We start from the raw sequence: 14049 nt of genomic DNA on the forward strand, positions 1-14049 counted from the left end.
CCTTCCTCTTCCAGTTGGTGATCCCATTCCGGTTGTTCCTGTTATGTCTGAACCTTCACCTCCTTTAGTGCAGATTCCTACTAAACGACCACTGATCTGACATGTGTATACTCATTGACAAACACAGGCACCTCCAGCTTCTACCTCGTCTACGGATCTTGTAGTTGCTCCTGTCCCAGAGCCTTCTAAACTTGATCTTCCCATTGCTTTATGGAAAGGTAAACGTAGTGTTAAAGTGAGCCGAATAGGGGTAGTTTAGTAATCTCATGTCAGTTAAGTACTTTGCTTATGTGGCTGTTTTATTAGAGTACTCTGCCCCACACTTAAGTGAGGGCAGTTTAGTCTTTGTAAGTGTAATTAGAACCTAATAAACATAAGGGGTCGAAAGAATGGGAGACTAATTAGTTTTCGACTAAACCCTCCTGTTCTCTCTTTCTCTTGTCTTCTTCCTCATCTTCTTCTTCATTCTTCACTGGTTCGGATTACTGTAGCTGCTCCAAAACATGGTATCAGAGCGAGGTTTCTGACCTGCTTCCGCTTGCAAAGCATCTCAGCTGTGTTCGTGGCACCCTCACGGACTCAAAAGGGGTACAAGTGTTATAATCCCATTACCCGGAAGTGCTATGTCTGCCCTGATGTCACCTTTTTTGAGTCAGTCCCCTTCTTCTCAAGTCCTGAAGCGCCTTCGTCTCCACCCGCACTTCCTCTTCCTCTCCCTGTCAGTGATCCAGTTCCAGATGTTGTTGTTGGAGTAGACTCATTACCTATCCCGTGCAAATCACCACCAAACGTCCACCAATCCGGCAAGTGTATACACGTCGAACGACACCGGCCCCTCCTCCAGCTTCTACCTCATCTGTGGATCCTCTCATGGCTCCTATTGTTGAACCTTCAGACATTGACCTACCCATTGCCTTACGGAAAGGTAAACACAGTTCTACCCTCCATCCCATTTCCAATTTTGTTTCATTATCTCGTCTTTCTACATCACATCGCCAGTTTGTTTCCCTTTTATCCTCTATTTCCATACCTAACAAAGTTCAAGAAGCTCTCAGTTCACCTGATTGGCGGCGGGCAATGGAGGAGGAACTTTCTGCTCTTCAACATACGCAAACGTGGGAACTTACTACTCTCCCACCTGATAAGCATGTTGTGGGATGTAAATGGGTGTATACTGTGAAATACTTTCCAGATGGTAGTGTGGAGCGTCTGAAGGCCAGACTTGTTGCTAAAGGTTACTCACAGTTGTATGGAGTGGACTACATGGAGACATTCTCTCCGGTGGCTAAGATTGGTTCTGTTCATGTACTAATTTCCCTGGCAGTTATGTATGATTGGCCTCTGTTTCAGCTTGATATAAAGAATGCCTTTCTCCATGGTGATCTTGTGGATGAGGTATATATGGAGCAACCACCTGGGTTTGTTGCTCAGGGGGAGGATGGTAAGGTATGCAGATTGAAGAAGGCAATTTATGGGCTGAAACAATCGCCGCGTGCTTGGTTTGAGAAGTTCAGTGAAGTGAAGAGTTTTGGAATGAAGCAGTGCCAGGTAGATCACTCAGTGTTCAGCTATGACTCAGAAGCTGGGAAGATTCTGTTAGTGGTCTATGTGGATGATATTGTCATTACTGGTAGTGATAAATTGGGGATTGGCAAATTAAAGGTATTTCTGCAAAATCATTTCCAAACAAAAGATCTTGGAACATTGAAATATTTCTTGGGAATAGAGGTTGCCAGGTCAAAACAAGGTGTAAATCTGTACCAAAGAAAATATGTTCTTGATCTATTGGAAGAAACAGGACTGTTAGGTGCAAAACCGGCTGAGACCCCTATGGAACCAAATGTTAAGTTGAGCAGTGATACAGGAGAAGTATTTGAAGATCCTGGAAGCTATAGACGACTAGTGGGGAAGCTGAACTATCTGACTATCACGAGACCCGACATATCCTTTGCAGTCAGTGTGGTGAGCCAATTCATGCAGAACCCTCGTATACCTCATTGGGATGCAATTCTTAGAATTGTGAGGTATCTAAAAGGAGCTCTAGGCCGTGGACTATTGTATAAACCAGGAGGAAAACTTGAAGTAGTGGGGTATACAGATGTAGATTGGGCAGGCTCAGTGAATGATAGAAGATCTACTACGGGCTATTGCACATTTCTTGGAGGAAATCTTGTGATGTGGAAGAGTAAAAAGCAGACGGTTGTGGCCAGAAGTAGTGCTGAAGCTGAGTATAGGGCCATGGCACATACTACCTGTGAGTTAGTGTGGTTGAGGAATCTTCTACAAGAAATTGGGTTTCACATGGATAAACCTATGAGACTGTATTGTGACAACCAAGTTGCACTCCATATCTCATACAATCCTGTATTTCATGAGAGAACAAAGCACATAGAGGTTGATTGCCACTTTGTGAGGGAGAAGGTCCTTGCTGGAGAGATAAACACAAAACATGTGGGCTCGAATGATCAATGGGCAGATTTGTTTACAAAAGCTTTAAACTCAGGGAAAGTGAACCATCTATGTAACAAGCTGGGATTATATGACATATATTCTCCAGCTTGAGGGGGAGTGTTAGAGTGAGCCGAATAGGGGTAGTTTAGTAATCTCATGTCAGTTAAGTACTTTGCTTATGTGACTGTTTTATTAGAGTACTCTGCCCCACACTTAAGTGAGGGCAGTTTAATCTTTGTAAGTGTAATTAGAACCTAATAAACATAAGGGGGTCGAAAGAATGGGAGACTAATTAGTTTTCGACTAAACCCTCCTGTTCTCTCTTTCTCTTGTCTTCTTCCTCATCTTCTTCTTCCTTCTTCACTGGTTCGGATTACTGTAGCTGCTCCAAAACACGTAGTTGTACCCTATATCCCATTTCCAATTATGTTTCCATCTCTCACCTTACCACTTCACATCGCTAGTTTGTTTCTCTATTGTCCTCTATATCTATACCCAAGGATGTCCAGGAGGCCCTTACTTCACCCAGGTGGCGTCAAGCAATGGAGGAGGAACTCTCTGCTCTTCAACACAATCACACATGGGAGCTCACCGCTCTTCCTCCAGGTAAGCATGTTGTAGGTTGTAAATGGGTGTATACTGTTAAATATTTTCCAGATGGTAGTGTGGAGCAATTGAAAGCCCGACTAGTTGCTAAAGGTTATTCTCAGTTATATGGGGTGGAGTATATGGAAACCTTCTCCCCTGTGGCTAAGATTGGTTCAGTTCGTGTCTTAATTTCCTTAGCAGTTATGTATGATTGGCCTCTGTTTCAGCTTGACATTAAAAATGCCTTCCTCCATGGTGACCTTGTGGAGGAGGTATATATGGAGCAACCATCAAGGTTTGTTGCTTAAGGGGAGGATGGTAAGGTGTGTAGATTGGAAAAGGCAATTTATGGGCTGAAACAATCTCTTTGTGCTTGGTTTGGGAAGTTTAGTGAAGTGGTGAAAATTTTTGGAATGAAATAATGTCAAGTCGACCACTCAGTGTTTAGCTATGATTTTGAAGCCGAAAAGATTTTATTAGTGGTTCATGTGGATGATATAGTCATAACTGGCAGTGACAGATTAGGAATTGACAAACTAAAGGCCTTTCTGCAAGACCATTTTCAAACAAAAGATCTTGGGAAGTTGAAGTATTTCTTAGGTATAGAAATTGCCAAGTCGAAACAAGATGTAAACTTGTGCCAAAGAAAATATGTTCTTGATCTGTTGGAAGAAACAGGACTGTTAGGTGCAAAACCAGTTGAAACACCCATGGAACCAAATGCTAAGTTGAGCAGTGATGTAGGTGAAATATTTGATGACCCTGGAAGATATAGACGGTTAGTGGGGAAGTTGAACTACTTAACCATCACCAGACCAAACATCTCCTTTGTTGTTAGAATTGTATGATACTTGAAGGGAGCTCCAAATCATGGGTTATTGTACAAAGCAGGAGGAAGACTTGAGATAGTTGGGATACAAATGCAGATTGGGTAGGCTCGGTGTCTAACAGGAGATCTACTACAGGTTATTGCATGTTTCTTGGAGGAAATCTGGTGACATGGAAGAGTAAGAAGCATACTGTTGTGGCAAAGAGTAGTGTTGAAGCTGAATGCAGGGCCATGGCACACACTACATGTGAGTTAGTATGGCTGAAAAATCTTCTACAAGAGGTTGGATTCTCAATGAGCAAACCTTTGAGATTGTGCTATGACAACTAAGCTGCAATCCACATCTCATCTAATCAGTTTTCCATGAAAGAACAAAACACATAGAGGTTGATTGCCATTTTGTGAGGGAGAAAGTCCTTACTGGAGAGATAAGCACAGAACACGTGAGTTGAAGTGATCAATGGGCAGATTTTTTTACAAAAGGTTTGAGTTCAGGGAGAGTGAACTATATATGTAACAAGCTGGGATTATATGACATATATTCTCCAGCTTGAGGGGAAGTGTTAGATTTGGTCGAGTAAGGGTAGCTTAGTCTTTTCATTATGTTTTAAGTTATGTGATGATGTGGCAATTCTGTTTTATCTTTTTTAGTTCACTTGTCCCATACTTAAGTAAGGGTATATTTGACCTTGTACCCTAATTATAATATAATAGAGATTATGGTCGACTAGGAGGGTTATAAGTAGATATCCTCGTAGAATATGTAGTCCCATTGAAAGTATCTTATGAGTTAGTTGTTGATCTAGGGTTTGTCGAATGAGAGGTATTTGTTACTGTTCACACCCTCAAACTTACCATTTATACTTAGAAGAAAAAATTACAAGAAAGCCCTTACTTGGGTACCCAAATACAAAAGGATGATGCTGTAGGGATACAGCAAAGGAGTCTTAGTTGCTATTTTATATGTTTTTTTATATGTGATCCCATCTTTATTTTATTGTTTTAAGGCTGTTGTTAAGATACTGTTATGTTAGTTTTACTTTCTTATAGGTGACGGGTAATTTGGTCTTTGTAACTTCTTTTTATTGAAACATATAAATGGCAATGAGTGCAACAAAATATAACATTATGCTCTCTATTTTCTCCTATTTCTCTTCTTTTCCTTCCTTTCTTCCTCTGTTTTCTTCTTCTCTTCCTCTCTATTTTTTTCTGGATTGATCTCACACTAAAACTGTTACAGCAGCTATTTCAAGTTGGTATCAGAGCAGGTTTAAGTTTAGGTTGGGATCTCATGTATGATTAACCCAGCCAGCTACATGAGACTCTATTAGGGCTGGAGTTTCAGATCTTTTTTGCCTGATTCTTGGAAGTCAGTGGAGATCAATGCACTGTTCAAGCATTTCTGAACTCTGGATTTTGCCCAGTTACCAGGAAGGATCAGAGATACTATTTCAGTTGAGGTTTAGGGGTTAAACCTCAGATCGAAGGTGGCACTCAGTGTTTTCTGGGTGGATTTTGCTTCTTATAGAAATCGACAGCAGGAGAAAGGCTTCCTAGAAGTCTCTGGAAGTAGCTGCTGGACTATTCTTCTCTTCTCCAAGTCTTTTCTAGGATTTTTGATTGACTGTGAGCTGTGAACAGCTTGGTTGCTGTACAGCCACTTGAAATTTTTTTTCTAATCAAAATAAGTTGGGTTGTGTGGTACCTTGCTTAGTTCAGCATGGAGAATGTTGGGAATGAGTTTAAATCTGTTGGGAAGGACTTGTAGGGGCTGGTAGTGTGACAGACAGCAACTCTTTCCAGATTACTACAGTTAAATTTGATGGAACAAATTATCTTAAGTGGGCTCAATCAGCCATGATGACCATTGGAGGAAGGGGTAAGTTGGGCTATGTAAATGGTGATGCCAAGAAGTCAGCCAAGGAAGATCACTCCTATGTTAAATGGGTTCAAGAAAATTACCTAGTTACGACTTGGCTAGGCAACTCAATGCAGTCTCATATCAGTAGAAACAATTTTTGGGCAAAGACAGCTAAGGACATTTGGGATAATATGAAGGAAACTTATTCTCATCCCCTTGATGTAGCCGGGGCTTATGAATTAAAAACTGAAGTAACAAATCTGAAATAGGGGGAGAAACTTGTGTCAATTTATTTCTCAACTCTAAATTCCCTTATGGCATGAAATTGATCATTTGGAGACAATTGAATGGGAGAGTCAAAGGATGCAGCAACTTATAACAAGTTGGTGGAAAAAATAGGGTTTTTGAATTCCTAGTGGGGCTGAACTCTGAATTTGATATTGTAAGATAACAACTTCTCACTAGGGAAAGTGTTACCTCGTCCCAAGCCTATTCTCTGGTTCATAGTGAGGAGAGTAGAAGGAAAGTTATGCTACAAATTTCCCAAATAGAATCAGCCTTAGCAAAAGCATGGTGGTGATAAGGAGAAAGAGGTAAGGAAGGAAGAAAAAAAGGAAATGATCTGTGACTATTGCAAGAAACCTAGACACACCAAAAACACTTGCTAGAAGCTTCATCCTCATTTAGTGCCTACAAGAATTAAGAATAAGGGGAATGCAAATGTAGCCACTACTACCAATGCCTCTTCTTCTTCTTCTAGAGCTAGACCTACTTCCTTATATGCATTATCTGCAGTTAGGGTTGTTCCAACACAGTTGAAGAATGAAGGTGGCATTACAAAACCACCTTAGTCTACCTCTACTCCTCCTACTTCCACTGTAGTTTTTGCACACTCAGCTTGTGTGGATAGATTCGGGTGCTGTTGACCATATAACTAGTTTACTCTCATTATTTACCTCTTAACATTTGTCCTTGGGTAGAGACAAAGTCTTTATTGCTGATGGCTCTCTTGTTTCTATCTCTATCAAGGGAGACATTATAATGTATGATGCCATTACTCTATCTTCTATTTCAGATGTGCCCAAACTTAGTACTAGTCTACTTTCTATTAGTAGCATTACTAAAAATCAGAACTGTTCAGTAACCTTTTTTCCTAATCATTATGTTTTCTAGGATCTTGTGACAAAGAAGGTGATTGGGACTGGCAAGAAATAAAGGAGTTGGAAAGCCTTTTGTCTCTCATTCTAAGAGTTAGATTATGCTTTGGCATAATCGGTTGGGTCATTTGTTTTTTGGATCTTTGAGGAGTCTTTTTCCTATTTTGTTTGAATTAGTTCAAGTGTCCAGTCTAAGGTGTGAGAGTTGTGAGCTTGCAAACATTGTAGATCAAGTTTGCTGATGATTATTCCTATTTCCTCTTGAGTTTATCTTATGCACTCTCTTGATGAAGTTCCTACTTTGACTTGTGCCTTTCATCAAAAGGTTCATACTCAGTTTGGAATTAGAATCAAAGTTTTTAGACCTAATAATGCCAAGGAGTATTTTGCTAAACCCTTGAATACGTACTTCCTTGAGTATGGGGTTATTCACCAAAGCACCCGCCCCCATACCCCTCAACAAAGTGGGGTAGTTGAGAATGTAGAGACTGTGAAATCTAGCCGTAGGGCTATTTTTGTACTTTTACTCTTTGTTGTATAACTATTCTTTGTACTATTTTTCTCCTATACATTAAGGGCAGATTTGTCCTTTTACATTTTAATGTAAATATATCTTTTAGGGTGTCGACTGACACACAGGGTCACACCCACCATTCGATTGTGTTCTCTTCTCTCTCTCTCTCTCTCTCTCTCTTTTCTAACTTTCGAACTGACTCTGACAGAGAAGAAAAACAGACATATCCTTGAAGTTGCAAGAAGCATTATGTTCAATTCAAATGTTTTTTTTTTCATAAACGAATAAGCATTTTATTAATCCAATAAATAAGAGTTACAGGCAACCCAAGGAGAGGCACAAGATGCGACCTCTCCTTTAAGATTGATCACAACATTACAAAATCAGATGAGCATAATTACAATTACAAAGTAGCCCAAAATAAAGAATCCCGAGAGACCCCTTGTTTAGCAAGTGAATCAGCCATCGAATTTGCTGATCTGCCTATCCACTGGACTCTAACTGTCATATTTCTTGTTAGCCATTTGACTTTTTTGAGGAGATTTCTATAGCCCCAAATCATAGAGTCCGGATTCAACAACCATCCCACCACCACCTAAGAGTCCCCTTCAATAAGCAAATGCTCTATCCCTAGCTGGTTTGTGTAAAGAGACTAGGCCGAATGGGTCCTACTATCTTCTCTTGTAATATTTTTTCTATTTTCTTGTTAGCTAATGGGCCTCTCTTAATGGGCCTGTTATTTTTTTTGTTTGATCTCTTTATGTTACTGCCTAGCTGGCTGCCCACTTGGGCATACTCGTAATTATTTTAACATTAATTTTTAGTAAAAGGGATTAGATAAGAGAGGGAAGGATTATTCGAACCTTTCTTCTTCTTCCTCCTCTTTTCCCCATCTTCTTCTCTTGTACTTCTGCTCTTACTTTTCTTCCTCCTTTTTCTCTCTAATTTTTCAAGTTTACACCTATTTTTGAGGACTGGCTTACATCTTGGTATCAGAGCAAGTTTCTTTCTTCCTTCTTTTCTTCTTCCTCTTTTCCCATACACCCTTCGATTAAGAGAGTGTATGGAGAGATAGGTTCTCTATAGCTCATAGAATCTCTGGCCTAGTTGATAGAGGGTTTGGAGAGTTTAAATCTAGCTAGATATTGCTAAGAAGTGGTGTTGTCCTGTTACTGCCCAAAACCCTAGCCGACTAGAGATTTTTGAAGGTACAGGTAAAAGTGAAGCTTTGGGTGTGGCACTCTGTGCTTGGGAGGTGTCTTTTGACTCCTAAAGGAGGGCGGTTCAGGTTTGGAAGAGATTGGGAAGCTCTGGTAGGAGCGGCTGCATCTTCTCTCTTCCTCTCCAACAGCTGGACGGAGTAAAACCCTAGTTTCCAAGCATCTGAGTTCTGGTTTGACTTCAAGTAAGTTTATATAGACCAAATTTCTGGTTCTTTGATTTTCGTTTGATTAATGGAGCCATACGGAAGTGAGTTCAAGCAAGTGTCGGTTTCCAGCCTCGGCTCGGTAGATTCCGTTTTGACTGGTGTGACCACAATCAAGCTAGATGGGACAAATTATCTTGCTTGGGCACAGTCTATAAGAATTTGTCTGTAGTAGAGGAAAACTCAGGTATCTCACAGGTAGTAAAGTGAAACCCGAAGAGACAGACCCTGAATTTGAGAAATGGATACAGGAGAACTATACAGTCATTGGATGGTTGGTCAACTCTATGCAACCTCATATAAGTCAGCATAATCTATGGATGTCTTTGGCCCAGTCTCTTTACAATTTGCAAGATGGATCCCTTGTACAGCAGCAAGCAATTCAGCCCTTATGGGATCTCCAAGACCAACAGGACCTGAATATAAGGATATGATAATGCTACCTTTATTTCTCAAAACTCCTCCTATACCCAAGGGTCCAGGGTTACCTCTGCTACTCCCATCAAAATTCAGCTTAAAAAACTCCTCCTCAGGTGGCATCCATTGTACCGAAGGTCGATTCTTCCTAGTAGAAGTATTAGCCACTGCTAACCGATTCCTCCAAAAGGGTCCTCAAAGGAATAGCTATCAAACAAGTTTAAAGTTTTCAGCCACTAAATTGCCCTTGTTAAAACACAGTCCTTAACGTCTGATAAGCTTATTTCCTTTTCAGGAAAGATTCTAGTGTTTCTTTCTACCCAAACAGTCCACAAGATTGTTGTTCTAATACACTTCCACATAATTCTTCCTCTCTTTGTGTGCCACACAAAGGTAGACGGATTAAACACCAAACTAATAGTAGAAAGCTTGTTGAATTAAAAAATATGAAATAAAAGGAGTTTTTTGGAGAAAGAAGGAAGAGAGAAGGAGAAGAAGAGAAGAGAAGTTGAAAAGAAAGGAAAGCAATAATTTGGCCGCCCCCTTCACTTATTATTTATATTAAAAATAATAGAGCAGTACAAAGTCAACTATGCCCTTATAGGGCAGAAAGACATAAAACAGCATATATAAGACGCAAAAACATAATAAAATTTGGACTCACATAACTACTATGGTCCCCACCTCCTATCTAACAACTAATATAAAACATCTACTCATAAAAAACATCATAAAACTGATTAATCTTCAACACTCCCCCTCAAGTTGAGAGTAAATGTCACACATTCCCAACTTGCGTAGATCATGTTCAAGCTTGTTCTTTGCCACCCCTTTAATGAGAACATCAGCCAGCTGCAACTCTGAAGAGACATAAGGCAAACAGACTTCTCCGGTTGTTATCCTTTCTCTTATAAAGTGTCTATCAACTTCAATGTGTTTTGTCCTATCATGCTGAATTGGATTGTGGGCAATATTGATTGCAGCCTGATTGTCACGATATAACATCATAGGTTCCTCTGCTTTCACCCCAATCTCACTCAAAAGAGATCTAACCCAAATAAGTTCTAAGACACGATGAGCCATGGATCTATACTCAGCCTTTGCACTTGACCTTGCCACAACCGCTTGCTTCTTACTCTTCCAAGAGATCAAGTTTCCACCTACAAAGGTACACACTCCTGATGTAGACCTCCTGTCATCTAAGCATCCTTCCCAATCTGCATCTGTATAGGACTCTAGCTTCATATTCTCATGATTTGAGAAAAAAATGCCTTTGCCAGAGTGCTTTTTCTGATGTGCAAGTATCCTCTCAATAGCTTCCCAGTGCTGAACCCGAGGTGCATGCATGTACTGACTCACAATACTGACAGCATAAGAAATATCCGGTCGTGTCATACACAAATACAGCAGTCGGCCCACCATTCTTTGATATCTCCCCACATCCTTTACCAACTCACTATCCACACCATTAACTCTGTGATTTGGATCAATAAGAGTGTCTACTAGTTTGGTCCCCAGCTTCCTACTCTCCCGCAATAGGTCAAGTACATACTTCCTCTGTGAGATGAAGATCCCATGCTTGAATCTTGCAACTTCAATCCCCAGGAAGTATTTGAGTTCACCAAGATCTTTGATATCAAATTCTTGCTGCAATGATTTTTTGAGATCATCAATCTCCTCCAGATCATTTCCTGTCACCACTATATCATCCACATACACAACATAATTGACACCAAAGCATCTCTCCTCTTCACAAAGAGAGTGTGATCAGACTGTGTCTGTGTGTATCCAAAATGGATGAGTGGCCCTCTGAACCTGTCAAACCAAGCCCTAGGTGACTGTTTTAGTCCATACAGAGATTTTCTGAGTTTGCACACCTTTCCCTTACCAACATTCTCATAAAAGCCTGCTGGAATGTCCATATATACCTCCTCCTGTAAATCACCATCGAGGAAGGCATTTTTTACATCAAGCTGGAACAAAAGCCATGAATAGGTGGATGCTAGAGATAAAAGGATACGAACTGAACTCATCTTAGCTATTGGTGCAAAGGTTTCCAGATAATCAACACCATAGGTTTGAATATACCCTTTTGCTACCAACCTTGCCTTGTACCTCTCTATCTTGCCATCAGCCCTATACTTCACTGTGAATACCCATCTACATCCGATTGTCTCCTTGTCTGGGGGGAGATCAACTATTTCCCAAGTTTGGTTTTTAATCAAAGCATCCATCTCATCTTGCATGGCTGTTTTCCACTCAGGTTTGGAGAGAGCCTCAGTAACATTCCTGGGTATAGACATAGAATCCAAGGAAGAAAGAAAAGCACAGTAGGAGGGTGATAAGGCACTATTGGAAAGATGGTGTGAAATGCAATGGGATGTACACTTTTTCTTCCCCTTACGAAGTGCAATGGGAAGATCAAGGTCAGTGGGATCAGCTGCAACAATGGTGTTAGGGACAGGAACATTATCATCAGAAAACATAACAGGCTCAGGCTCAAGAGGAATACCTGGAACTATATATGTCGAATCTGGAGTTTTAGAAGGACTGATAGAGAGTGGTGTGGGTTGAGGATGTATGGAGTCAACCATCATCTGCCGACGCTAATATTTCTGTGAGGCTGCCCATAGTGGCTCAGGTAATGAAATTAGAGGTGTAGGTGCTGGCTGAACTGATGGAGGTGCAGGTGCTGGATGAACTGAAGGAGGTGCTGGCTGAACTGATGAAGGCACCAAAGGAATAGGAAGAGGAACAAATTGTGAGTTCTCCTCCCAAAAACTATCCCCCTGAGGAGAACCACTCAAGAAGAAGAAGGTAACATCCATTGTGACAAATCGGCTCCTCGACACTAGGTCATAACAGCAATACCCCTTTTGGTTCTGAGCATACCCACGAAAAACACATTTCTTGGCCTTAGGATCCAATTTGTTGCAATGAGGGCCAAGAATGTGAACAAAAGAAACACATCCAAAAATCCTAAGAGGTATATGAAATATCTCCATCTAGAAAAAGCAGACTAAATGGTACCTTAAACCCCAAAGTCCGTGAAGGAACATGGTTGATCAAATGCACGGCTGTAAGAACGACATCTCCCCAGAACTACACGGAACTGAAGCACACACCATAAGACTCCTTGCCACCTCCACAATGTGTCCGTTTTTTCTCTCAGCAACTCCATTCTATTGTGGTGTATATGCACAACTGCTCTGATGAATTACCCCATGTTCTAGGAAATACGTGATCAGGTCCTTCTCAAAGTACTCTCTGGCATTAGCTAATCTAAAAACCTTAGTTCTCACTCCAAATTGTGTGAGAACCATCTGGTGGAACTGTCTTACCAAGTTAGGAAACTCATCACGTGATCTCATCAAATATATCCAAGAATATCGTGTATAGTCATCCACAAACAAGAGAAAGTAATGGAATCCTCCCATAGAAGGGATATGATATGGCCCCCATACATCAGTGTGAACAATATTAAAAGCAAAAGGACTTTTTTATTACTCGATTTAAAAGACTGTCTACAATGCTTTCCTAATTGACAACTCTCACACTCCAAAGTAGATAACTGAATAGATTCAAACAACTTTGGGAAAAGACATTTCAAAGAACTAAAACAAAGGTGTCCCAAGCGATTGTGCCAGAGCATAATCTAGTTCACTGACTCTGACCCACTACTACGGCTACTGCTAACATGATGGCCCTGATGTCTCAGAATCTTATCCAGAAAGTAAACTCCATTCACCTCACGACCACTCCCAGTCATCTTCTTTGACTCTAGACCCTGCAAAATACAATTACCAGGAAGAAAGGTCACGGAACAATTCAAATTCTTTGTCAAAGAACTAACAGACAGTAGGTTGGTATGAAGTCTAGGGACATGTAAAACAAAAGACTGAGTTATATCATTAGTCACTCTAACTGTCCCTTTCCCAGCAATGGGAATATGTGAACCATCTGCTGTAGAGACTTTGTCCCTATCAGAACACAACTGATTGGAACTGAAAAGGGTAGGGGCATTAGTCATGTGCTCAGATGCTCCTGAGTCAATAATCTAGGGAGGTCCCTCCTTACCTGAAGTGGATGCAAGATTTGCAGTTGCATATTGTTAGCGTAGGGGTATTTCTGTCTTTATACCTTGATTGATGTTGCTGATCTGTACTGTTGTGTTGAAACATGTGCTCTTAACTTAAGTAAGGGCACATAGGTCTTTTCAGTTATGTTTTAATAATAGTATAAATACTTACTGGCCGACTGGGAGAAGTCGAGTTGACTCTTTCAGTTCGAACCAGAATTCTCTCTTCTCTCTTTCTCTCTTTCTTTATCACTCTTTCTTCTTCTACATAACTGAACTCAATCAAGCCGAACTCTAAGGCAGACCTGAATTATATCATGGTATCAGAGCAAGGTTAAATCTGCCTAGATTTCTGCTTGCCTAGGGTTCATTCTCTGCGCACCCTATCTAGGGTTTTCTTTTTTTTCCGTGTACGATTGGAGATAAGGGAAAGGGCTGAAAAGGAGTGATCGCCCTCTTCCCTTGGGGGTCTCTATGCCTCCAGTCAGGTCGTATGTGGTCGGTTGTTGTGATTTCTGAGATCGCCCTCCCCTAGTAGAGGAAGAATAGAGGGCCGAACTGTGTGTGGCTGTTGTGTGTGAAGCGGCTGTTGTGTGTGGACTGCTCTCCTGCTCGCATGGGTGTTACTTCAGCGATAAGGTAAGAGACTTCAGTGCATGATCTGTTATGGATTAAATAGAAGGTGTGTTTCAGACCATTTGCTAGGGTTTCGGCCAGTAAGTATTAGG

The 14049-nt window shown here is 40.8% G+C and overlaps 1 protein-coding gene across 10 annotated transcripts in view; it reads left to right on the forward strand.

Annotated features, from left to right (window-relative positions):
- Positions 1 to 14049, forward strand: part of LOC104585665 (bifunctional 3-dehydroquinate dehydratase/shikimate dehydrogenase, chloroplastic) — a 92199-nt gene that overhangs the window by 62901 nt on the left and 15249 nt on the right. The window contains exon 9 of one of the 10 annotated variants that reach the window (XR_016085279.1): positions 2952 to 3057. The exons of the other annotated variants lie outside the window; for them this stretch is intronic. The gene's annotated coding sequence lies outside the window, so the exon portion shown is untranslated. The remainder of the gene's footprint in view (positions 1 to 2951; positions 3058 to 14049) is intronic. 10 annotated transcript variants of the gene reach the window in all.

The sequence above is a fragment of the Nelumbo nucifera genome, chromosome 4 (assembly GCF_055504915.1).
Source record: "Nelumbo nucifera cultivar China Antique chromosome 4, China Antique-T2T, whole genome shotgun sequence".
NCBI classification, from domain to species: domain Eukaryota; kingdom Viridiplantae; phylum Streptophyta; class Magnoliopsida; order Proteales; family Nelumbonaceae; genus Nelumbo; species Nelumbo nucifera.